Source organism: Triturus cristatus, chromosome 11, assembly GCF_964204655.1.
Source record: "Triturus cristatus chromosome 11, aTriCri1.1, whole genome shotgun sequence".
NCBI lineage: Eukaryota > Metazoa > Chordata > Amphibia > Caudata > Salamandridae > Triturus > Triturus cristatus.
In genome coordinates, this window is record NC_140594.1 from 780,327,216 (window position 1) to 780,353,802 (window position 26,587).

Here is a 26,587-nt window from a genome sequence, read left to right on the forward strand (position 1 = left end):
TTACTGTTCTTTTTTAATGTTTAACAGGTACATAAATGTGCGGTACATTTGCAGACGTTATTTTCTTGCCTCCAGTTCTTGTTATGTACTGATCTGCATATGTGATATAAATGTTTTCTCAATCCCGCTATCTCAGGATTGCACCATTATCTGTTCCGCTATAGCTAAGCGATCGTTACTTGGTCGTATGTGTCAGATGTGTGGCTTTGCTCATGAAATTGTGGGTGTCTGCATGTCTAGGAGGTGCTGTCGTAGTGGTTGCCAAATGCCGCATGGTCTGGATGTTATTGGTTGTAAATTAGCGTATAACTTCCTGTTGGTGTTGCAATAAATTAAAATGTTGAGCCATGCCTTTGTGTGGGGGTATGACTGTTCCCCCGTGTATGGCTATTGGTTATTGCGGTTGGCCTTTCATGCTCAAATTCTTGGAGCAGAAATTCCGCCATTTTCAGTATAACTCGTTTGTGGCATCCCCGTTTGGAATTTCTTAAATTCAATCTGAAACAATGTAGTGGAGGAGCCTTTCGGGTTCATGGTGCTGGACTTTCTACACTTCCCCCTTCGATGTGAACCCTTGCACGTAAAGTTTCACCTGGGCTTGAAAACTCGGCTGTTCTCATTGTAACAGTTTGTATCCAAAATCAGCATTCTAAATAGTTCAACAGCGCTGAGACCCTACCAAAATGAATGTTGCATTTTAAAATGTTCCTTAAATAATAGTAAAATCCCCCATATGACCTAATATTATTGATTTTATTCAGGCGTTGCCAGGAGTTGCAGCTGCTTTCCCCGACGGGGAATATAGGGGCATATTATCAAGCCTGGCGATAAAATTATCGCCGCTTTAGAAAACGACGATAATGGGCTTGATAATATGCTCTATGGAATTCCAATTGAAGCCCATGTTAAATGTGAAAGACATCTAACATGGGCTTCAATTGGAATTCCATAGAGCATATTATCAAGCCCATTATCGCCGTTTTAGCGGCAGTTTTCTGACGCTAAAGCGGCGATAATTTTATCGCCAGGCTTGATAATATGCCCCTAAATTCTGTCGGCACTCAGGTCAAGAAGGTAGTGCAGGAACAGAAAGTAAAAAGACTTCTAGGAGCCCTGATTACTTTCTGTAGGTGTCCTTGTTCTCACCCTACCCCATAACAACAAATAGAAGACTCAAGATGGGCTACGGGTGGGACAAGCAATTAACGCTACAATATCATCTTCAGGGGTTTAAGTGGGATGAAAAAACTGGAGGGGTCTCTCAAAGGAGCGTGGTCGATGTAATCAAGGGTGTGGCTTAAAAACACGTCAACTAAAAATCTGTGCATAGCAGTTGTGCCGCCTGACTGGTATTTTGCTGCTTCTGTCACTGCATACAAATATATGATACAACAAGTAACATCACACCTAAAACAAGCCAGGACTATTGACTTTATCAATGGTTCTGAACGGTTGCATAAGATATATAAGCAATAACTAAGGCTTTGTTGCATAATATTGAAAATGCTTCAGTGATGAAATGATAAGACTAAAAGAACTTTAACGAGTCTTTTTGAAGTTACATCAAAGGCAGTGAAGGGAGGTACTGCTACACAGTTAAGATATTTTTTTCACCCTGACTGTGAATGCTAAAATGGAGAGAGCCCTGATAGAGACTCGTCTCAGCACCTGCGTTTTAGAAGCACCGGCAGGACCCGCCCCACTTAAAGCCTGGTCATCCGGGTCAAATGGCGTACCGTGTCACTCAACTACAACTGGAACGTTGGTTAATCTCTCCCCATGCGTGGTATGCGCCTGCCTATGCCAAACCGTCTAAGCACGTGATTCTTTTTTAACAATAAACTGTCAGGAAGCCTCACAATTTTCTCATCTGATGACATTACAATTTACAGAGGCACTATAATTTTGGCATAATTGACGAGTAACTGCACAAATTAGAGGAACCATTTTGCTGACTAACCTGATTCCCTCATTGGCCAGGCAGCAGGCTTCTTCTGCCGTCATCACCATCCCCTCAATCGCGTGCCCGCCATCTCTATTTTTTATTCGCTTGATGGATAGCATATATTACAAAGACCGACAAGACAAACTGTAATTGTTTTACGAGGCTTATTAAAAATGCGCTATTAAAATATAAGCTGAATGGATACATATTAATATCCTGTTAGCGCAGCTCAGACCTCCTGTCTGGCCGGGCCCTGCTCGGGAAGGATCCGTCTGACGGATGCGTCCCCTGCTCCGGCGAAGCTAAAAGGGCAAACTGATTTATGAACAAGGGTTATTGTCACGTTAGCAGCTTTGTATAATGAGAAATATATTAGGCCTAATGAAGGGCGCGCGTGCCCACCGCTGTAGACAGTCGCTGTCGTGATTAAGCGATCCAATATCCCCTCCGCGGATTAATTTCGACAACCGAGCCCGGCCGGGGAGCCGGCGGTACGGTGGCCAGAGCCGGTGATAAATGCAGAAGTGTTCGGAGTTCCGGGGAGGACGCGGAAAGCTGTTTGCAGACCTATTAGGTAATTAGATGAATTCAGGAATGCAAATGGAGTTTCATTGACGATAACTCAATTCGCCATCTTGAAATGTTATCTGCAGCAGCAACTGTGGGGTGTGTTACGTGTTACGCTGAACACAGGATATGGCCTGTGTCTGAAATGACAGTAGGGGAAGGTTTGAGAGAGATGGATAGGCCACTGCCAGTGTCTCATTTGTAAAAAAAAAAAAATGTTTTTCTCATAGACTACGATCGTCGATGCCTAATGTCAGAGGTGATGAATAGCTAGATTGCCTAGTTTTGATTCCACCTAATACCTTTTTCATCCACCACTATACACACCCTGCCCTTTGACCTCACTCATGCAGGTTATTTTTTCTCCCTGCTTATTCCTCTTGTCACTGTTGTACCACCTTTCTCTTCCTCCTTCTTTCACCCTATTCTGCCTTTCTCTATTGTTCTGGCTTAAAGTCTGATAATGAAAAATAAATCTCGATCCCAAAAATGAGTGCTGGGGGCCCCCACCTACAAACACCGGCTCAAATTAAGCACTCGCCATGGTTCGTTCAGAGAATTTTGCTGTTATCTCTTCTTTAACCTCGGCCATCGCTTCGTGCTGAATGTACAAGGGCGTCTTGCTCCAGCCCGTAGGTCCTCGCAGAAATTTCCCCGGGGCAAACATGTTTGGGTTGTGACGTGCCAGAGGGCGGCATTGATGCCAGCGGAGTGGTGGTCGGGAGACGGAGTTAGAGGGATTGGCTGTAAGGTAGGTGTAGGTGAAGCAACGCATATCCATTTAGACGCTGGATTGAACAATGTGAAACCAGAAAACCTGGGATTAATGCCGGATTCCCCACTTTTCTAAATTGTGTGATTCTAGGCAATTGCTTAATTTCACATTCCCTCCGTTTTCTTAATTATCACATAGATGAGGACCTCAAAATACATGATTTCAGGGTGTGCACTGTACAAAACCTGCTCCTGTGTTTATAATGTTGTTCATAGGAACCCAGGCCACACAAAAAGTGCAAATAACTTTCCTCTGTAGTTCATATTGAAGTTGTTGTCAGGGTAGGGGGAAGAATTAATGTTTCAAAATTTTATGTTTGAAAACTATCACTTTTAAATTAATACTGCTCAATGCCCTGCCATAATTAATTTTACTAAGGTGAAAAGGTTATGCATGTTTATTAAATACACTTTTTGATTTTGAAGAGACTCTTCATTTTACAATTTTTCTGCAAGATGTCTTTAAAAGTGAAGGTGTCTCTAAAGTTAAGGGCAGGCTTTCCAAGTTACTTCATTTCTTTGACACCAATTAACCTTGAAATAAATCATTGCTTGTCTATTTAATATCTTTTATATTGTTAGTGCTGAGTGGAGTAAACAGCAGCCCAGTGCTCCTGTTGATCAGAGGGAGGCATGTAAAGGTCAGGGGGGCCACATGTGGTCCCCGGTGTCGGTTGCAATTGTAGGGTGTTGGATGAGATGGTGACTTTGGCTTGCACCTCAATCGGAGCTGGAGACATGACACACAAGCTGGAATGCTGGATATTGTGAAGAGACCAGTGGCGGCTCGCCGAGGGAGTGCTGCGGGGGCAGTGGGGCGGGGGAGGGGCAGGGTGGCGGGATAGTGGAGTCCGACATACGAAGGACAGGAGTAAGGTAAGTAATTAAAGAAATAAAAAAATTACCTTGCGCGTGCTGCATCAGCGAGTTGGCGATGCAGCGCGTGCAAGGTAAATTGTTTTATTTATTTAATTACTTACCATACTCCTGTCCATCATATATCGGACTCCACTACCCGCAACCCTGCCCCTCCCCCACCCGCCGCCCTGCAGCACTCCCTCGGCGAGCCACCACTGGATGAGACCCCGAACTGTCTCTGACTCATTTTTCTATCCCCACACCCCTGCATGCCCCTAAGGGTGTGTGCCACATGGGTGACTACAGCAATCAAAGCCGAGAGGGTCACTATAGTAATTGCACCCTGTTTTACGGATAACCACACAACAAAATGTGTATACCACTGAAATCTTTAAGGGATTGTGACCCAGGAGGCCTGAAGTTGCACAAAGCTGTTATCACCTCAGTGATTTTTTAAAATATTATCTGGTTGTTTTTGACAGCTGCCACATTTGAGTTGATGGCTTCGGTGTGATTACAAATGGGCCGATGAGTAGGCTCAATATTATCGTACACGGACGCCCTAATTTATGTCATTTGGCGTAGGCAGTACAGTAAGGCACCTTGCTGCACTGCCCTACGCCAAAGTGAAAGGGCAGGAATGCACCGTATTTATGCAACACGGTGCATTCCTGTCTTTTCTCCCTGTGCTGACACCATTTTGGCTGCTTAGCTCCAACATTGGTCCCTTTGCACCATGATGCAAAGGTGCCTCCGGTGCATGCAGGATTGTTTTTGTGATGGAAGGGACACCTTCCTGCACAAAAACAATCCTAAGAGGCATTTTCCACTTTCTATGTTCTGCAGCACACATAGAAAGAGCAAAAAACAAGGAGAAATACAATTTTGCTCCTCGTTACACCTCATCTTGGGAGGCTTACAGATTTGGCGCTTCCCCAGGTTTACAAGATTTTGTAAATCTGGGGCAGTGTCAAAATCCATGGGTGTTGCGTGGGAAAACCAACCGCCCATGGAATGCCACCTGAGCGCAGGGTAAGTCAACACTGTGATTTGCAAGGCAACGCAGTGAATTGCGCTACGTTGTCTTCCTCAAGTTTCAGGAGGCCACTCAAAGCCACTCTGAATCTGCTTACCTCAAATGTCTGCTTTTCTAGAAAAGTTTTTAGGAATAGGATTAGCATAGTGCCATCCACGTTGAGCAAAAAAGTGACAAAGTCTTCCATTTTCTTACTGCAAAGTCTTTAAGCATAGGATTAGTTAGTGCCATACACACCAAGCTGAAAAACTACAAAAGCCTCTTACCACTACAGGCAGAATTACAGTTTGGGATTGGTAAAATATCATCCAAGCTAACCTGGAATAAATAAAGCAATCCCTGACATTTGTTTCTCTGTCTTTTACAGCTCTTCAGAGAGGTTTAGCTTTTTTCCAGTCATAAGCGAGAACCCAGTATAAGCCCCAAAAAATGGGGTCCATGGGGCAAAATTGGCCCGGGAGGTGTGCTGCGTGCCCCTTCTCCTTTCAAAATTGCGCTGAGCCCTGAAGTATGGGGTCCTCGGGGCCGAAATCAGCAAGGGGAGGGGGCCACATGCACCCCTCCCATAAAAGTTGCACTGGGCTCTGGGGGATAGGGTCCACGATGCCAACATCGCCCGAGGATGGGGGATCTGTGCCTTCCTCCCCCTAAAAATATCATAAGATTCAGGGGGACGGGGTCCCCAGGCCAACATCTGCCAGAGGAGGGGGGCCATGTGCTTCCCTCCCTGTAAAAATTGCAGCTGGTCCAGGTGGATAGAGTCCCCAGGGCCAAAATCAGCCCCGGGATGGAGGCCATGTGCCCCCAACCCATACAAATTTCAGCAGGCCTTGGTGGATGAGGTCCTCATGATCGAAAAACCGTCCGGGGGATGGGGTCTACAGGGCCAGGCATGCACTACATGGGGTTGGCTGTATGGGAGTGTGTTGGCTGCAAGCACAGCAGCCAACCCCACCCCCCCCCCACCGACACGCACAGTCAAAGGCCTTGCAGCAGAGAGTTGCATTTATGTATGGTAATTAAGTTTTGTTTTACGTTAAAAATACCCTAGAAATTAACTGAAAAAAACACAAAGATTAAAGTAACATTATAGTTAGGTGTGAAAAAAGGATCATGTTTTATAAAAAAAACTTTAGAAATTCACTTAAAAAAATAAAGGTTAAAGTAACTTTATAGTTAGGTGAATTTTTCAGTGACAACATTAATGTTTTGAACTAAAAAAACACAGAAATTCACCAGCTATAGTTAGCAGGGTTAACAATAATTTGCCTCATGCGCCATACCCTGTTTATGACCTCACGTAATTCGGTTTTAGACAATGTTCCGATTGAGAGGGTTGGTTCTTTTGAGTATTTGGGAATTAAGTTATCCGAGGGAATGGCTTGGAAGAATCACCTAGAGAAGGCGTTCCTGAAATTTTCCCAGTTAACTGGGGCCTTGCGGCGGAAGCACTGCCTCTCTTACACCAACCCTGTAGCACCCACTCTCAAACTGTACAGTTGTAAGGTAGTGAGTAGTGTGCTTTATGGGGCAGAACTGTGGGGTTCAGTAAACGTCAACACTCTTTCAATAGTGGAAAACAAGTTCCTTAGGAGCTTGGTATCTCTCGCCCAAAGTACTCCTCTTCTCCCCTTGAAACTTGACCTGGGTGTCAAGTCTATTAATGACCAGGCGAGCTTACGCCCATTGTTCTTTTGGCATAGATTGGTCACTACATCTGACCTGTCTCCTTATGCCGCTGCTTTCACAGAAGCTTTAGCTATGGACAAAACCCATAAAAGTGGATGGATTAAACACATAGACACCATCCAGACAGGCATAGGTTTGCCTAAGGAGCCTGCTGATTTACCGTCCACATACACTAGGGACCAAATAAAATTTCAGTATTGGGCACGGGTAGAACAGAAGAATATCTTGGAAATTCGTCATGGCAGCTTAACTGATGTTTTTATCGATATGAAATCCATCAGCCGGTTAGAATGCTATTTTGATTTTATTAAGGATCCGGCAGAGAGGAAACTGTACACTCAGTTCAGACATGGCAGTCCACCCATCAATGCCTTCACTAATTCTTGGATGACAACTAAATCCCAGCCTAAGGGCTGTCCCTCCTGTTCATGCCCTTATGAAACAATAGGCCATGTCTTTTTTGCTTGTGTTGCTTATGCTATACCCAGGAAGAATTGGCTAGCTCCGGTATGTAGACAACTCGGGACTCACAGCCATAAAGACGCCCTACGAATTTTAAAGTCTGATGCGAGACCACTCTATGCTTGTGCAACTGCAACATTTTTAGGCCAGTTTTGGGCTATTAGAAGAAGGGCTTTAATTATCCCCCTGACTAGCATGGACAAAATAAACTGAAATTATAATGATTAGTCCAGATGGGTGTGTCTTTAAATTCGTCTACCTCTTTTGTAAATAATTGGGGTTTTTCATGTTAAGATTTTAAGCTTTTTATAGGCCATTTGGAGCAGGGGTTTTAAAATGGCTGATGCTGCTTAATCAGGCCGTACACACTCTCACTCGAGATATAAATAATATTTATTAATGCATTTGCACTTTAGCTTGTGTCCCGATAGGTAGAAGTACTTAATAATGAGATCTGCCTAGTTTTGATCCTCTTTGCAGTTGTATATTTATATTATGAATTTGTTAATTGTTTTTTCTCAATAATTCGCATATGGAGTATCTTGCATTCCCCTCTACCCGGAATGCTACTAATTTTGAATTAAGTGTTTGTCTCTTTTATGGTACTCTAAAACCGAAATAAAGACTTTGATGATGACCTCACATATGACATGTTCTATGACATCATGTATAGCATCACTGATGACATCTCAAATGACATCATTGATGATATCACTAATGACGTCACTGATGACATTATCTAAAGCATCTAAATTTGTACAGCCTGTGTCCAGCTAATGGGTGTGTTTACAGAACATATGTTCGCGTATTGCACCATAAAAGTATTGAACACATTAAAAATGTTTGCATTCCAGAGTAACTCTGTGTGCAGGTGACATTATTGTTAGACATTAGGGACCACAATCAAAGTCAGGGTAAGTCAGATACACAACCTCAATTAACCTGTGTCCACCCTCTGGTAGTTTGCCACAGAGCAGTCAGGCTTAATTTAGGAGGCAATGTGTAAAGTATTTGTGCAACACTTAAATTACAGTGACACAGTGAAAATACCACAAAGGACTCCCCACCAGTTTAGAACAACAGAGAATATTTATCTGAGTAAAACAAGACCAAAACAACAAATGTTAAATATGTAGAACTTGAGATATGAATTTTTAAAGATTAAATCCAAAACAGTGCTCATAAGTCAATAGTACTAAAAGGTTACTTTAGATCGAACTAAACCAGGGTAAATCCAAATTTTCAGGCCTACCACGATGGAAGGGAGGTCGGCTACAAGACCCACGCAGGGCCCGCTGAAAAAGTCCCTGTGGATGGAGCAAACTTGGTGTTGAAGACTCGATGCATTGGGTCTAATTCACGCAGTCGGGTCGATGCATCGAAGTCAAGGCTCGCAGCGGTATCTTCAGATCAGTGCTGCGTCATTGTTGAGCCTCACAGTCGCGACCTCAAATCCGTGCTGCGTCGTCAAACATCGTCATCATCAAGCCACACAGGGATATCCTCGGATCAGCACTCTGTCCGAGTCGGAGGTCACTGCGTCTGTTTCGATGGGTGTAGTGGTGATGATGCATCAAATTTAGAACAAAACAGATGCAGAACCCACTTCTGAGGCCCAAGACTGGAGAGACCCTCAGGCAAGGGAGGACTCACAGATAGTAGAGCTCAGTAGCTGAAGTAGAGTTGAAGGAAGTCTTTGGTGACCCTGATCCTTTAAGAACAAAGGGGAAAGCCAGCAAGCCCTTGGAGAAACTTGGGTTCAAGGATACAGAGAGCATGGCCAGTCCTTCTCACTCCCAGGTAAGAAGCAGCAGGCCAACACTGCAAAGCTGGCCGCAAAGCAGCAGTCCTTCCTACAGCACAGAAATCAGAAGGCAACAGGCCAACACAGCAAAGCAGCTAGCAAAGTGGCAGTCCTCCTTCAGCACAGAAGCCCTTCTTCCAGGCCGAATATCCTTGGGTCCAGCAAAGTTCCAATTTGGTGGTGTCAGGGGTCCAGTATTTATACCCAAATGTGCCTTTGAAGTGGGGGAGACTTCAAAGAGCCCTTTGAAGATCACAAGGTCTCTACCTATCCTGCCGTGTCTACAGACTCACTACAGGGGGTTATGCAGCTCTTTGCATGGGCTGACAGGCACAGCCCTATTCAGATGCACATGGCAGCTCTTCCCTCCCAATCTACCTTAGGATGGCCCATCAGCCTAGTGATGGGCCATCAGGATGCAAATGTCACATCCCTTCTCAGTTTGTGTGGCTGTCTAGAGGTAATGCACAAAGCTCAGCTGTCACCCTACCAATGATGTGTACTCAGAGACAGGCAGAGTGGATAAAGCAAGAAAATGGCAACTTCCTAAAAGTGGCATTTTCAGACTTTCAATTTAAAATCCGACTTCACCATAAGTTGTGATTTTACATTGTGAGTCCAAAGACACAAACTCCAAATCTCCATCTTTTCCCATTTGGAAATTATGCTTAAAAGATGTTTTGAGGAATTCCCAATGTTAACCTATGGGAGAGATAGGCTTTGCAGTAGTGAAAGACAACTTTAACAGTTTGTCATTACCAGGACATGGAAATCTCAGAGGTACATATCCTACCTTTTAAATACATGACACCCTGCCCATAGGGCTGCCTAGGGCCTACCTTAGGGGTGACTTATATGCAATAAAAAGGATGGTTTGGGACTGGCAACTAGGTTAACTTGCTGGGTCAAAATGGCAGCCTAAACCACCCACACAGGCTATGCAGTGGCAGGCCTGAGCCATGTTTAAAGGGCTACTGAAGTGGGTGGCACAACCAGTGCTGCAGGCCTACTGGTAGCATTTAATTTATAGGCCATGAGCACATATTGAGTACTTTATGTGAAACTTATAAGTAAATTATGTATGCCAATTGGGAAAAGCCAGTGTACCAGGTTTAGAGTACAGAGTATAGCATATGAACTTTAGGACTGGTCAGCAGTGGTAAAGTGTCCAGAGTCCTAAGGCCAACAAATATAAGGTCAGGTAAAGGGAAGGAGGAAGGCTCCACACAACGGTTTGGTTCAGCATAAAAAGTTTCCAACAGGATTAAGAATCTATGAATTAGATACTAACTTTTGTAAGGAGCCTCTGGTTTTTAGAGAGAATCATGTCAGCATCATAATTTGTACTTAACATAGTGTGTGCACCAGGTACTAAACTATGTTCGCGTGCTTGTTTTGCTTCAGAAGGTGGGCTATCTGTAAAGTTTTCTCAACGGCATGAAGGGTGCAGGCAGTATGATCTTTAGCACTTTAAGATCTTATTTTTAGCAAATAGTGTGTTTTTGACAACTATAGCATAGAATGTACACTATTCTTAGTAGATTCTTTTGAATACTCTGTGGTGTATTTCTGATGATAGTTTCAGTGTTTGCAAACAGTGTGGTATAGAATGAACTCTCTCCATAGAGTGAACACTAATTACAGTACTCAGTTCTCTACTGATATCAACTTCTTTTCTTAATGTAGGTTCGGTATGTGTCAGGAGTTTTATATGGACAAAAAGCTGTCCGTAGTTAGGCGTTTGTTTTGGAACTGGCATTCACTATTTTGGCTTTTTGTGAACAGTTGTATACAGATTGAACAGTGTACTCAATGAGGGTTTCCCATATATCTGTGGTTGGTTGTTAATGTGAACTATGCTACCTGAAAAGAGTATTCTATAGGGTCAATGTTGCTTATAATGTTTGTTTTCAACACCTGTTGGTATTAATGAGGCCTGATCTTCTCCTGAGCTATTTTGTATTTACTGTCAGACTTGTATTGCCATAGTACTTTAAACAGTAATATGCAGGAAAACAAAGCTTGGATGATGTCACCAGTGAGGGCATCAGTGATATAATCAATTATGTCATTTGAGATGTCATCAGTAATGTCATAAATAATGTAATAGAAGATGTCATAAATGATGTCATATGTAAGGTCATAAGCAGTGCATGGCGGGGAGCAGGTTATAGTTAGCACGCTCGTACTTTACTACACATAAGTCCCTTTGTGAATTGGGTCCTTAGAAATTGTTTTTTTTGTTTTGAAGTCTTCTTTTGTAGAATTTGAATCTGTCAGAGTGGCACTGTTTTCCTGTAATTGTTCTTCAGGAAGCATTTTGTAGTGAGCTGTTGTTGCATTTGTATGCTGTTTTTTAATTGGAAAAACATTTTCATTTGTTAACTCTTTTAAGTTTCATTTGATAGGTTGGTTGGAGACTAGTTTGAATTATTTTTCACTATTTATTGTAAACGCGAATTAGTATTTATGTTATAAATTTAGGTATATTAATTTTATTTTGACTTATGCTACCTAATGTAATATAATTAGTTTTATTTAGAATTGTAATTAATTTTCTGGAGTTTGGTATTTGTTTTTGGTCATCTTTGATATTTTTCTTTAGTTTTAATGTGTAGGTGATATTTGAAATTTCTTTATACTTGTTTATGACAGTGTTGTATTTTCGATATTTATTTCCACAATTTCTTTGTTGGATTTGTGTATATAACTGTTTAAGTACATGGTTGCGATATTTAGGTTTTTAATAATCTTTTGTCATTTTTGCTTTTCTTCATTTAGTGTCATACTACCTCAACGTTGTTAATGTAGCCCAGTATAGCTACTGAGTGCTACACTTAGTTAACAGTCAGTCCACAAAAACAGAGGAAGTTTTTTGCATTACACATTTATACTGTCAGACCTTGTTCAAGGTGGCCAAGGTCTACAAGACACCACCGTTCGTGGTTGAGGTTTTTATCACTAGTGCTTTGTGGTCCGTCCCCAGTGTAAATTGGGGCAAGTACAATCCTCCTCCCTTGATCCTCAGGGCAAGAATCAGAAATCAACAGTCAAACAGAGACACAATATTATACTGAACAGGTCATTGCTTTTCTTTTAGTACAAAGAAAGTAGTTTAATATCACAACAAAACTAAATATTACACAGTTCAATATGAAGGAAAGTGCATAGTTCAATTTCTTTTATGATCTTTAGTAAGACGATAAAAGCTTTTTCTGAGAATCTCTCTCTACCTGATATATAATAACTACCATCCTCAGTATAATATGGGCATTGGCATTGACAGAGGACAGGCACAGATTTGTTCAACTACCCCACCATTCGAAAGTGTAACTCAGTTCACTGTCTTATAATTCCTTGAGTTTTCTTGGCAAAAAGAGGACCTGAATATGACTACAGCAGTGCAATGGACTGCCAAAGCCATGGTGGCGGTGCAGGCACCGCCACACCGGCAGTCCAACTGCCCGATTACGAGTTTGGTGGTTGGACCGCCAAAGAACTGCTGCAACCTTTGGCGATCTGTGATCCCTGGGCGATGTTGCAGAGGTTTGAGACAGCAATATACTGGTGGTGCTGCTGCGGCACCGGCAAGCATATTATGAGTTTCCTCACATCCACCCTTTTCATGGCAGTGAACTCGCCATGAAGAGTGTGGCGGTGAGGAAACAAAGGGGACCCTTGAGGGCCCCCTGTTCCCTTAAGAACTGTGGATGCATTCAGGGGGGCACATGGTGTCCTCCCCCCTGTGTGCATGCAACCCATGTTCCTCAACGGCATGGACTTCATAGTCCATGTCGTGCAGTAACAGGCTTTGTCAGTCCCTCAGCATTGCCTTTCTAAAGCTCAGATATGAGCCTTTTCAAGGCACTGCCACGGGACTGCCAAAGGATCACCCATGAGACCAGGAGAAAACTCCTAATCTGGCGGGTGTTCGGCGGTCATCTTTGGTGGTGGGTGAGCAGGGCGGTGGCGGCTTGCTCCCACACCACCAAAGTTGTAATCAGGCCCTATGTCTCTTTCTTCTTTCACTTTCTGATTGGCTTTGCAGGTCTGTCAGACCATTGATTGTGTACCTGTTATTGCAGCAGTTGCTTCAGTTCTGTGGAGGCCATTTCGGCAACCTTGCTCTGGAACAGGGACCTATCAGGGCTTTTTTTTTTTGTAGTGACACAGCTCTTCTCCCCCATATCGGCAATGGTAGCATCTGTCTCTCAGGCTCACAGCAGACAGTTGTTCGACACAGGTAGTTTCTTGATTTGTCTCTATTGTGGTCCGCTTTCTCTATGTGTTCCCCATGCTGGGGGCATGCTGGCTTCTCCTCCTGGATAACCTCTCCTCCTTCAGGGCAAAGCACATTCCTTCAGTCTCTCAGCAGCAAGACCTCAAGGTTTTTTAGGTAGACCTTAATCTTCTTCCTGAGAAAGGGTAGACTTTAGATGATGTACCCTCAACCTTCGGAGAGTAACTGCCAGGCAGACACCAGCCCTGGTCACAGAGCAGCCCTTTGTGTATTTTGCGGTTGTGGTCGTGGGTGGGTGGCGGGCTGGAATGACAGACGAGGAGGCCGGATGTAGTGGGCAATAGTGATTGTCTTTAATGAACACAAGTTCCGATTACACTGGATAGAAGGGTAGGGGTAACTGGGGAATGGTCTCCAGCCGAGGTCGTCTGGTGTCGATGCTTCTCGGGCGTCTCCACTCTGGGTTGTAGCCGGGGATTGTAGACCGGGCGGTTGCTCCTCGGAGGACCGGAAGAGAAAGAAAGAGGAGCCGTTAGTCCTGCTGGGACTCCGAGGCAGGTGCCGTACCCGAGACCAAAACGTGGTGAAGTGGAAATAGACCGTGCGGAAAAAGGGGAAAGAAGGGGAAGGGCGAGGCTTGGTAAAGGAAAGGGTGCTCGGAAAGGATCGTGAGAGAAACGGAACTCACACAGTGCACGGTGCTGTATATTTTTACAGGGTGGCTGGACGTGACTTCAAAGAGAGGGAATCTATATACAGGAGGGGGGGTTACTTCTTTATACAGAGCACCTAACGTGCTTAGGATATGGTGGAAGGTACTCACGCGCCCCGCCGTAACTCTCCTCCGAGTTACGGCCGCTCTTCAGCAACCTCCGGGGGACTCCACCAGTCTTCGGACCACTCCTCGAGTTCTCCGCTTCCGTCTTCTCTTTCCTCCGAATCGCCAGTCGAGAGTTACTGCCACGATCTTCCGACGCTCTCGGTCCCTGCAGTTCCGCCTTTTCTGTTGTCGTCCGTCCACAGGGGGGAGGGACTTCCAGGGCACCGGTAGAGTCCTTCCGGTCCGTCGTCACTCCTGATTGATCCCTGTAAGAGAGAGAAGGGTGGGGTCTCCATTGTCACGGACGCTTTGGTGATCGTTCTGTTTTGGGTGTCCTGGAAGGGAAAACGCCGTAGAGGCGATAATCCGGGCGGTGTGCGTGAGGGTTTGGGGACCGGGGAAAAGGGTCCATCACAGCGGTTCACTAATTTTCTTGGTCAAGAGGTATTTGGAACTGGAACCAAGTGAGGTGGTTGGGATCCCACTTATATACACATTTTCCAGACAGACAATTCCGATGTATTGTCTAAGACTTCTGAACCAGTTTGGGTTCATTCTCTTTTAAATGTGATTTTCTGGCTCTTCCTTAGACGCATCATTTGTGCCAAGTGTTGGCTCTCACAACAAGCGGCAACGGGGTAGACACCAAAAAGGAGTACCCAAAACACTGGCACAATAAAGTGTGAGATCTCGGCACCTGGCTGTTCTCAGCCTTACTGAAGCAGCCATCAGAGACTGACAAAATGTAGTGCTAGCTAGAAACTTTGTTACCTTGAACACAGAATCTGCAGTCCCACCACTCACCCTAACATCTACAAAATGGCAGTGCTCAGAAAGAACTACTCAGCGGCTTTTTGCTGCAAGGCCCTCAATGCATGTCTAACCAGACCATTGTCTCCATCCTCCTTCACTTCCGGGTTTGGGACTTCATCCTCTCACCATAGGAAGAGCTGGACAGTGGTCCTCATCCTTCACTAAACCAGGGGACTACAAAATGGAGCCCACTGGCCCTAGTAGACAGACTTATACTTCACCAGGGTACTACTATCATACATTTACTGCATTTACACACACTCGACATGCACACAGGATATCAGTGCAAGGTCTGATCACACTGAAGATAAACTAAACACAGTGTACTGCCACTAACGTTTATATACCTCAACCTGGGCATGAACAATAGTCCTTTGCCCACTGTGTGCACACACTTGGTTTGCCCTTCCAAGCCACAGAATAGATTTTGGATCTCGCATTACCAAGGAGATAGCTAGGCTTCTACTCACATGCTGAATTTGCACGACCCTAGGGTAAAACAAAATGCCAGGGTCCCTGTTTCACATGGAGTTGGGCACTCTGAGCAGGGTTATTTGATTCCTAAATTTACAATGTGAGGTACAAAGGATTGTGTTTCAGAATATCGGGCTAAAACATGTCAAAATATTGACGTCCATAAACCACCCATATACCCTTACCTTCACAAACCCTTGGCGGTTGATATTCAGGTGGTAATAGTTATGCTTGTCAATATTTAAAAAGTAACATTCTAATACCACACCGCACTCAGAGATAAAGTGACTCATTACTAAGGCTCTAGTGAGATCCACATTCCCGGAATGCCTTCAGAAAGCATTGGTATGAAAGGGAAGTGAATCTCTATTAACACTGGAATTTTTAAAGTTCCTATTAAATTTTGAAGAGCTGTTGAGTGAATTTCAACCAAAGATGCACATGTTGAGACATGTATGCTAATTGCTGGTAATAAAGTTCTTGCTGAAAATGTGTGCTTGTATTCAGTGTTATATGAAATTAGTGTTATTAGCTGTGGTATGAGATACAAGCAGTATTTGAACTCAACAACACGTTAGATTGGAATGTTAAATGTACCTGGTCACTACAGAAATTAGTATCATAGATTATGCAAGTGAAAACCCATAACAAGCATTGGCATAGCCAATAGGTCTCGCCTTTGGGACCTTAGAAGTATTTAGCCATGCAACAGTTGCATAACTGAATACGTCTAAGGTCCCAAAAGCGTGAACTATTGGCTATGCCAAGCAGCCGCGATAGTGAAAGTAATCGCGGTAAAGCGCGGGGCCCTGGTAGCACTTTTTGGAGCCCTCTCAATAAGTCTCGCCAGACCAGTGCATGCGCTGGGTCAGCCGAGACCTAAAAACGAATTGTTGGAACAATCAGCAGGCTCTGCTGCACAGTCATGGTGATGGATATGCAAGAGTAAATCAAGCAGGAACTGATGCTTTAGGTGAAAAAAAAGAGCATGAGCGGATTCTTTGCCACACATTGTAGTTTGCACTATGAACCCCTTTGCATTTATGTTTGTGAGTATGAGGACATGTCCTTGCCATTTACAGTAAAGGAGTACATTTGCAGTGACTAAGTATCTCTTACCCGATGTTTCCCCAGTTATAGTCCGTCGACTTCCACTGGACAATATTGATATTCCATGTGATTGTTAAGCTGCTTATGGGTAGGAGCCAGCCATAGGCATGACTACATATTCACTGAATAAATGGAGAAAAGATGTGTTTTTTTTTAACTTCCCCTGAAATTTGGGATCTCAGTCAAGTGGGACTTAGTGACCTCTACTGAAGTGGTATTGCTGAAATTAGGTTTATTAACTCTCACAACTGCGGTAAACATGAATATCCAATAAAAACACACAATTCACATAATGCTGGTCATGAAAAAACCTTCATCGAATTGACCATATATGTATGTTGAAAAGCAACCTAACTCAAGTGAGCTAGAAGACAAAGGTTGTTAATGTTAAAGAACCAGAAGTGCTGCATGTGTAGGCTTTCTAAATTTGACGCAAGCAGCACAGATTTGGATTGGTCTCTCAGCAATAGGACGACTCTGCCATATGGTGATATAGGTTATGGACACGTTCACCTAAATCCTTGCTCAGGTAAGGTAGGTCAACCGCCTTTTTTTAATATATATCCAGTGCATAATTTGTGCCAGTGGTGGTTACTGGCACTCATTTCTGGGGCCTGCCTATCATTTCAATATTAGACTCTGACCTAGAGCAAGGGAGAGAAAATCAGAAAAGGGCCAAAGGGGAAAAGACATAAAAACAGTAACAACGGGAGGGAAATTAGATCAAAATAACCTCCAATGGTGATATAAAGAGGAAGAAATTGTCGTGGTGCCGTAAGAAAAATGCATTAGGTGGAATAAAGACTAGACAGTCTTGTGTGCCTTGGCATTCAGCAACACTGGTGATTATCTAAAAAAAAAAAAACTTTGCATCTTTAGGCTTATTATTATTATTATTATTATTATTATTATAAGGGAAAAGGTGACAGTGGTGATTTAGTGAGCATGAAAATCGAGTGGATTCTGGGGATCACTGATGCTCGGCGTGAGTCTGCCTCCATTGAAATATTGGTGATCAATTTCCCTGGGAATCAGTGAACTACCACTGACGAGCAAGGAGCGCGTGGTCTCAAAATTATTTCATAGCACATTCCACATCTGTATAAGTCAAGGAGAGAAGACTTAAAGGACCGGCTTATGTGAAGCGAGGAGGGAATGGCAAGCATGCCTCTCTCGCACACAACGCACACACTCACACATGCGCTCACACTCTAATATTGATCATGGAGAGACAACTAAGAGGAAGCTCGCGTGAACTGGTGTGCATGTCTCTCTCTCACACACACATACACACACGCACATGCTAATATTGATCATGAAGGCAGGATTAAAGGGTAGGCGTGTGAATTGAGGTGAGCATGATACAGATGTCTCTCTTCCATACAGGCAAACAAACACACACACGCACAACACACAAATACACACAGATTCTGAAAGACACACTTACTCACAGTGTAACATTGATGAATAGGCAAAGATCACCCGCGGACGCCCTGGAAAATTAAGTCTGGAGCAGACAAACATTGATAAACTTAATTAAGTTCCTTCTGAAAACAGCGTCTGGCCTGTGGTGATTGTTCTCTGTAACTGAGACTAATATTGCAATTAGCCTAATGTATCCCTAGATGCCCCAGACATAGGACCGGGCACCATCCATATGTCTGTCTGCATGTCTGCAATTGCCTCCTATCATCTGGCCATTGGCTGATGTCCAGTGACAAGGCTGGGGTTCGGGTGATGGAGAGCCATCTCCCAGAAGGTCAGGTCCATGCACTTATGTTAGAGTAGCAATTATTCACTTCTTGTTTATGTTCTGAATATTCGGGGAGTCACCGGCCATATTGTCTTTTAAGCCTTCCCACCTCTCACTGGGGTTAAAGAGATTAATATTATCTACTTTTATTCCCTACTCCGCTTTGTGTCCATCAGTCTTATGTGGCTCCTGACAAGTTGACATTGTGTTTAAGTAACAGCTCTTACATTGAAGTAACTAAAAAAGAACAAAAGCCACTTTGTAAGGAACCAGAGGTGTGCAGTTGCTGTCCATGCCCTGATGCTCAGTGGACACTCTATTCCCAATTCTCCCATCGCTTCTGGCTGTGAATCAGTTTGCACAAGGAGGCCAACTGACTTGCCGAGAATGGATCAGAAGATTTGATCAGAAAATGTATCTGGACCTAAAGGGCTGAGGGCTGGGCTTGCCTAGATTACTGGGTCTTACTGCTGATAGAAACTGCTGAACAAAGTTACAGTTTCTCTGAGCAGGAACTGTTGACACTCTGATTGATCCCTCAGTAAGCAGGCCCTGGACATGGCAGCCAGATTGGGAGGCAGACTGATCTAAATTCTTTCTGCAGAAGTGATGCACAGATCCAGACACATCACTGCAGGCTGAGAAAGGCCCTTCACAGATAACCTATCGCAACATAGAAGCGGCATGAGAAAAATCCCAGTTAAAGTGAAAATCTAACACATATCTCATTTCTCCTAGTAGGGCCGCTCAGTAAACAGACGCAGGGCTCCTGCGTAGCCAGCTCTTCCCATTGTAATCATCAAATTCAGACAGTCGTGCAAGTGAAGTAAAAGTAAAGCTCCAACCAAAAGACCTAGGGTCTGATATAGAGATTGGAGAACAGGTTAATCCATCACAAATGTGATGGATATCCCATCCACCTTATTACAAGCGCCATGAGCTATAATGCTCTTGTAAAAGACATGATGGGTAGTAACCCATCTGCTGAACTCTAAATCAGGCACCTAGTTTCTACTTCAGCGGGAGCCAGCCAAGTCACAGGACAGGCCAAGCTGAAGTACTGATGGCTTGTCCAGTTCTATTTCATTTCAAATACAGTCTTATTTCTATGAAACATGAAACAGACCTACCTACAGCCTATCCTTGGCTCAAGCTATTCTTGAGAGGTGGACTAAATTAGTATAGGGGCCAGTTCAACAACCACCTTTGACAAACTGTAGTGCCTCCCTCAGGGAGTATCCAGCCGTCATTGGAACTATCAATCTCTGTTGGAAATGTCCCCTTCCTGCAGGGTCACCTGGGATTTTTATTGAACCTTTTTTTTTGTTGGCTGTGGAACACTGTGTATTCAAACTCCTGCTACCCAGTGTTAAAGTTATTTTTCTCTCTTTTTTAAACATGTTAAAATTTGTATACACCTGATTGGCACATTATTTTACTTGTGAGCCCTTATCCTATGGTATTACCTGTACTCGGGGCTGCAAATTAAATGCTACGAGTGAGCTGCTGTCCTCATTTTGCCACCCACTAAAGTTGGACTGTAAACATGTTTCAAGGCCTGACCCTGCAGAATGGATGTGCAGCATTGAACTGCTATTCCGACTTGACAAAATAAACCTTTTGCCAGGTTTTGGACTTAGCCCTCTCTTTAGGGTCTTCCCCAAACTTTCTGTCTTCACCCTCTTGTTTTCTGAATCCATTTGTGTTGGCTTTTTGGACACTGCTCACTATACCACTGCTAACCAGTGCAAAAGTACTTGTGCTCGCTCTTTAAAACATGTTAGTTTGGCTCATACCCAATTGGAATATTAAATTATGTGCAAGTCCCCAGTAAAGTGGCACTACCTGTGCCTAGGACCTGTAAATGCAATGCTACTAGTCGGCCTGCAGCACTGATTGTGCCACCCACCTGCCTTTGCAGCCTGTGTGGGTGCAGTTTTAAGCTGCCATTTCGAACTGGCAAAAAAAAACTTTTGGCAGGCCGAAACCTTTTTATTTAATACACATGTCACCCCTAAGGTAGACCGTTGGCAGCCCCGAGGGCAGGGCACAGTGCATTTAAAAAGTTGGACATATACTTTTAAGTTTTACATGTCCTAGTAGTGAAAAACATTTAAATTAATTTTCACTACTGCAAGGCCTACCTCTACTATGGGATAGCATTGGAATTGCCTTCTTACAGTTTAAGTGGAAGTTTCAAATGTGAGTAGGTAACCTGTTTGTGGTTGGTGTTTCTGGTGTCACAATTTAAAGTCCTAACTTATGGTGAAGTTTGATTTTAAATTACAATTCTGAAAATGCTACTCTCAGAAAGTTGCCTCCAGCCTGTTTCTGGGTCGCATCACTGGGTTTAGCTGACAGTTGGGCATTGTGTATTGTGTATACAGCCACACTCAATGGGGAGCTTAGGTGTGACTGGATGGGATGGGAGGGAGGAGCTAGGCACAGCCCCACTAACACTTGATTAGGCTATGTCCTGTCTCCACAAAAAGGGCAGCCTACTCCCTGTAGTTAGTCTGAAGCCAGGGGTAGGAAGGCAGGGCACCTGTGCACTTCAAACACATGCCTCTAGAAGCTTCCCCTCACTTCAAACTTGCAACCGGGTATAAATACTGGAATTCAGTCACCACCACTTCAGTACACTGAAGTACCTGTGGATACTCTGCCAAGAAGAAGGACTGCTGTGCTGTTACAAATACTGCCACTCTAGGACTGCCACTCTGCTGGGTGAAAAAGGTCCTTTCTAACCAGGGCGGAATGACGCTGTGCCAACACAGCGCCTGCCTCAGAATGAATGCTTCATTAGCACGCATTCATTCAGCACGCAAATCGTAACAATGACTTGCTTTTAGGGTAGCGCATTGGTGGAATTGTGTTGGATTTAAAGTACAACGCCTTGCCTACTGTTGCGCAGACTGGAGTTGGAGCAGTAATTTAAACTATTCCAACATCCAGCACCCCCCTAAGGCATGTTGTTAAAATGACTTGTGTGCTGACCAAATGCGTCCTTAAGACATGTACGTACTAAAGACCGCGTTCAGAAAGTATGCATCCTAAACGCATGCGGAATACCATCATACATTCCTTCTGGACAGCTGCTGTGAAGTAACTGCTGCCCTTCTCCACTGAACTACTGCCTGCTGCCCTCTGGCCTGTGTGAGAAGGAGTGGACCTGTGTCTCTTGAACCTAGACCCCAGAGTGACTCCAAGGCCTAGTTGACTGGTCTCCTAATCTGAAGTCTCAAGGAAATAACAGGCTTCCAACAACCTGGCACCTGTACCTGGATTCTGCCACATGTGAGTCTATCCTGCCAAGTGGTGCCACCCCAGTCCTAGACCCTGTGAAGTGGGCCTTAAAGTGCTCCGCCATTCTCTGTGGATCCAGTTAAACCAAAGTATTTCTTCAGTTGCGCGGCACAACCCAGAGTTCAACCAAAGCATCTCTCCTGCTGCATGGATTGGACCTGTAGCAAAAACCTGCATCGCTGTTGCAGCCTGCAGCGCCTTAAGAACCGCCACTGCAGGGCGAATCCTCGCCGTGGCTCTCGCGTTCCTTTTCAATGGCAGCCACGATGACGGACACCGTATCGCAGCCTCGCAGCTCCTCGGAACTGAAGCAATGCCCAGACTGCGCGCTGCATCCTTGATATCAGTCTTTGCATTGCTAGCCCCATCAACGGGATCCTCGACAAGGATACAGGTCCTCACATCGCAGCATTGCCGCATTTCAGAACTGATGCATCGCTTCGGCTGTGTGACGCCTCATCAATACGGATCCTTGCAACGCTCTGCAAACCAGGATTTAAGGTACTTTGTTCAGCGGGTCTAATAGGATCCTTGAAGCCAGCCCTATCGCGGCTGGCCAGAACTTGTGGCATTGTCTCATTCTATCATGACCAAATATCCACTGATGGCGCTTTGTGTTCTTTTGGCACCATTTTTAATCAAATCTTTTAAATTGAATATCTATGGTTCTACTAATTTGATGTTTGGAGTTTTGGTCTCTTTTTATTTATTAAAAAGAGTACTATTTTCCTACTTGATCTGGGATCCTTTTAATGTGGTGCACAAATACTTTATTCAATGCCTGTCAGTTAAGCCTGACTGCTCTGGCCCAAGCTACCACAGGGTTGAGCATAGGTTAATTTAGGGTTGGTTTATGCCTCACCCTGACAAGGATTGAGATTGCTGCTTGACCAGGGCTCACAAACCAGTAAACCAGCAACCCAATTTCGTACATCAGGCCTTAGCCATCTATATCAATACCTATTAGTCATTCCTAAAGAAGTTCCTACCACCCACAGACACCCGTAAGGTAGGTCCTAAATGCCCATAGGGCAGGGCACATGGTATTTTAAAAATCGGACATATATATTTGATGTTGTGCATGTCTTGGCAGTGAAAATCTCCCAAAGCCGTTTTTCACTATGGCATGGCTAGCTCTCCCATAAGTTAACACTGGTGCTAAATTCAGTTTGGGAATAGCTAGAAAACTGGTTCAATGACTCATTTTAATAGTAATTTAAAATTAAACTTAATGGCCAAGTTGGATTTTATATTATTCCTTTGGAATGACCCTTTCAGAAAGTTGTCATTTTCCTGCCTAAAACCAAAAGGGTTTCCTACCAATGTCCAGGTCTCATCTGAACCTGATGGATCCTCTATAGTGAGATGTGTATTGCTCCCAAACATTGGACAAAGGGCTCTGAGTGTAGTGAGGGGGGCTCCTCCCATATCAGGATGACCTGGGGGCGTTCAAAGCCCCTCACTGAGCTTCAAAGGCTGCCTACTCTGTCACTGGCAGGTGAGGCTTACATCTCGGCTTTCCTTCACTTTGTCTCTCCATTCAGGCTGGCACAAAACCCAGTGGGAGTAGAGGAACTGAGCAGACCTGGTTTAAGGGTGGACAAAGGCTTATCCTACACATACAGGCTAGTGTTGGACATAAAAGTGGACCCCACTGCAAATATTACAAATCATAAGAAGGACTCCCCTGTTATCTGAAGAACCTGAAGAAAGACTGAACCTGCTTGCCTTGAACCCAGGAACCCAGAAGTGAGTCCAAGGGCCAGTTGGCTGACCTCCTACTTGAGCTAGAGGGACACAACACGTTTCCAGAGGACACCTGATCTGCAACTGCCCAGCTGACCAGTTCCAACTGGGCCTGCCCTAGATCCTGATGCTGACCTCTGTTAGAGTGCATACTAACCCCCAAATAGTGCTACCCAGGTCCTGGACCATTGACTGGTGTTAGTGTTAGACTATACTCCCCATGTCCTCAAACTGCAAGAAATGGGGCTTAGAAACTTTTCACCACCTTTCTGGCTGGAGAACTGACAGATAGCAGGATTGGCATTGAAGCTGTTGAATTACCGTCAGCTTTAACTTGCTGGTTTGCCTGGCTGAAGGAAATCTAATTTTCAGAGAACTTTCTAAGTCCAAACTAGAGGACATCATCAAGACAGGCACTGGGCATCATCTGATCGACATAGAGATCTTCCTGGGCATGGCCTCTGCTGAATCAGAACTTTACCACCTTCGTTGACCACTGCACTGGGGCCCTGCTCTTCATCAAACCCCTTTTGTTGAGCCCCACTTCCAATCCAGCTTGCAAATTGCACTGTCGACAACTCGTTGACAACCACTTTTTCTTTATAATCTTTTCTAAATCGAAAGGCAAACTACAAAGGATGTACCTGGGTCCTGAATCCTACCCAGGCTCCATTGCGGTTGCTCTTAGCGCTCGGCTTTGAGCCTGTCTGTCGTGACCAGAGAACCACAGTTGGCGCTTTGTGCTTTTGGTGCTATTTGTAATGCAAACCTTAAAAATTCATATCATCAGTTCTTTTTAGTGTGCTTTGCTATATTGTGTTTCATTTGTTCCCCACTGTAAAAAAACACAGAAAATTAGTGTTACAAGAATGTGTGTTAGGTGGGTTTAAAAGTGTTTAAAAGTTAGATCTATTTGATAGTTGAAGCATTTTTTACACCTTTGATGAATTTTCATAAAATTTGGCAGTTGCTTAGAATTTTGTTTTACCATTGATATTTTTAAATATGTGCCAACGTGCTTAAGATGTAAAACAAATAAGTGCCAGGGCCCTCGTCAGGTGGCAACTGCAGCTTGTGACACCTATTGCCCTGCTAGCGCTGCAATGACAGTACCAATATAACTACTGACCATCACACTCCAAGTGTGACAATTCAGACTATTCCATGCCCCCAATGCTGTAAGAATGGCTTGGGTGGGAGATGTTATTCATTTAACTGTATATTTAATAAATAAATAAATGTTGAACTTAACTCTAAATTTGTTATACAGGGCCACCATGTGTCAGCATGTCATAAAAGTTCTGGTGTTGACAATTAAGTGCCGGTACTGAGCACCGGACACCACAGGCTCAAATTAAGCACTTGTGCCAATTCGTCAAATAGGGCACAATTTAAAGGCAGTCATATAGGTGTTCACTTGCTAATAACTGTGGCATACTTTGAATAATTCACAGGACATTTGGCAAATATATAGCATATTTAGTCTTCTGTGGTTATGGTAACATTTGTGCAGATCTCTCAAGTCAGAACAAATTTAAAACTGGGGACATAAAACATTTAACATGTGTTAGAAATGGGGTCTGTAGTGGTTTGCATCCTGTCCGAGTAGTCAGGGTAAGGGAGTCATATAGCTAAGAGAATCTCTAATCACCCTCTTGGAACCTTGGCACGAGTAGTCAGGCTTATCTCAGAGGCACTGAGGAAAGCATTTGTACATACACGCACAGTAACAGTGACAGCACTACAAAATGAGTCCACACCAGTTTAGAAAAATAACCAATATTTACCTGAATAAACCAAGACCAAGGCAACATATATCCAACATACATAAGTAAAGGTATCACTTTTCAAAGGTTAAATAAGTCCAGTCCATAGAAGTCTATGGATGCGTTTCTTTTAGCCCAAACTATCTTTGATGCATCAAAATTCAAAGACAAAACAGGTGCAGGGGAGTTGAGACGCCTGAAAAGCAAGGTGATGCATCAGTTCCTTAGTACCAGGGGAGGTGATGTGTTCTTTCCTTACTGCCAAGGGAGGTGATGCATCCGTTCCTTACTGCAAGGCAGGGTAGGTGATGCGTCGGTTCCTTACTGTCAGGGTACGTGATGCGTCAGCTCCTTGCTGTAAGGGGAAGTGAGGCATCAATCTCCAGACACGTGACCTCGAGTCCTTCGTTTTGGGCGATGTCGATGAAGAGACAGCGTCAAGGGACGAAGTGTTAAAAATATGGACATGCTGTGTCGAGGTGGCAATGGCAAAGCAGGCACTGTGTCTATTTCACTGTCGCGTACAGGTGATGCCTTGATTTTTCAGCGGTGAAGTAGGGGCTACTTCAGAGTCGGAGCCGGTGCATTGGACATTGGTGGCACAGTGCTAGGGGTTCAGACTGCAGTGATTCGATTCTTTAGCCGCACAGCAGTGTTGCATAAAGAAAATTGGCATTGAGAGTCGATGCGTGGATTTTCTCTTCAGTTCACCAAGGGCCTAGGTACTGGATTTGGAACCACTAGGCAAGTCAGGGCTCTCAGCAGAAGAGCCCAGGTGCTGGTAGATGAAGTCTTTCATGGCCAAGAGGCTTCTTAACAGGAGTTAAGCACGCACAAGCCCATGGAGAACCTTGGAAGCAGGATACAGAAAGAAAAGTCCACTCCTTTCATTACCGGGACAGAAGCAGCAAGCAGCAGGCCAGCACAACAAAGCAACTGGCAGATTGACAGTCCATCCTACAGCATCCAGCTCTTCCTGGCAGAATGCCTGTTAGTGAAGAAGTGTTCTGATATGAGAGTGTCAGCCATCCAATACTTATATCCATTTCTGCCTTTGAAGTAGGCAAACTTCAAGGTAAGTCTTTGTAGGGGCACAAGACCCTGAATTTCCCTGACCTGCCTCCAGACACACTACAGGGGGGTGGAAAAAGGGTTGTGTGAGTACAGGCAAAGTCGTACTTGGGTGTCAGTGACAACTCCTCCCATCACTCTAGCTCAGGAAGGTTCATCAGCCTGGCGATGGCCCATCAGGATATGCAAAGCACACCTTCAGCTTCCTTTGTGTTACAGTCTAGAGTGAATGCACATGAGCCCAACTGTCATCCTAACCCAGACGTGGACTCTACAGACAGGCAGAGGCACAGAAACCTCACTAAAGATGCACTTTTAAAATGTGGGTTCAGAGACTCCAAACTCTAAATCTC

At 44.2% G+C, this 26,587-nt stretch overlaps 1 long non-coding RNA gene across 2 annotated transcripts in view; it reads left to right on the forward strand.

The window, feature by feature from the left end:
* Positions 1-2,270: 2,270 nt before the first annotated feature.
* Positions 2,271-26,587, forward strand: part of LOC146785425 (uncharacterized) — a 556,360-nt gene continuing 532,043 nt past the window's right edge. The window contains exon 1 of one of the 2 annotated variants that reach the window (XR_014970407.1): positions 2,271-2,519. This is a non-coding gene — a long non-coding RNA (uncharacterized LOC146785425). Of the gene's footprint in view, positions 2,520-3,130; positions 3,264-26,587 lie in introns of those variants that run through there. The other variant, XR_014970406.1, reaches the window with a different exon arrangement.